Raw genomic sequence first — 1,021 nt, 5'->3', positions numbered from 1 at the left:
GATATAGCATCTGGGATCCTAAAGGCCATCTAGCTGAGAAGCAACAAAGTCCACATGGAAGAAGCACACCAGCCTGTGTGATCACGAGGTATCAATGGGATCAGGTATCAGGCATCAAAGACACAGAACAAAAAGTCCTATCAAAGTGAATGAGGGGGAGTGTGGAGTAAGACTCAAAGCCCATCTGGAGGCAATTGGACATCCCCTTACAGAAGGGTGTGTTATACAGTGTTCTCTAGAGAAACAAAACCAGGACACTTGTGATTTTATATAAATAAGATATAATATATATAATGATATATATGCTGTATATGTCTACTATGTATACAATATATATAAGCATATATAAGATATAATCATTATATATAATACATATACTCATGATATATGATTATATATCTGTATATATAAGGGATAGATATATAAGGCACAAAAGACTATAACAGCTAATTAGTCCACACAGCAGTAGAGAGTGTTCAGTTGAACTCACTTCCGTGAAACATTTAATATACTGAAGTCCTTCAACTCATGAGGGCCACTGGGTCCAAGGTCAGTGAAACAGACAGGTGAGTCTTATGTAGGGCAATGCAGGCAGTTTGGACACAGCTAGCAAACAGCAGGGCAGGTCATCAACAGTCAGCAAGACGATAGGATCCAACAGTCCCAAGCTCAAGTGATGTACACACCAGCAACATGACGAAGCAGTTCTCGAAGAAACTTCAAGTTCTAGCAACATGATCCACAGGTTGGCAGTCTAACAGTTGGTGTAGCTCAAAAGTTGGAGCAGAGAACTAGCAGGTGCACGCTGATCTGATCACAAGAGAGCAAGAAAGAGAGAGGCGGGGTTTGCCCAGCCATTTATTTCTTTGCCCTCCAATCAAACAGCAACATTATTAATACCACATGTTCCTATTGGCCAGGTTGGCACAATAAACCTACCTATCAGAAAGGGTCACAAGGAAGAGGCGCACCAGTCAGGGTGCAGTATCGCACCAATGAAACATACAACTTTCCTCTAGTT

The sequence above is a fragment of the Echinops telfairi genome, unplaced genomic scaffold, assembly GCF_000313985.2.
Source record: "Echinops telfairi isolate 266 unplaced genomic scaffold, ASM31398v2 ScPeMD7_4048;HRSCAF=4782, whole genome shotgun sequence".
In the NCBI taxonomy this organism is placed as follows: domain Eukaryota; kingdom Metazoa; phylum Chordata; class Mammalia; order Afrosoricida; family Tenrecidae; genus Echinops; species Echinops telfairi.
The sequence above is the reverse complement of the archived record's forward strand: the minus strand, read 5'-3'. Positions refer to the sequence as shown.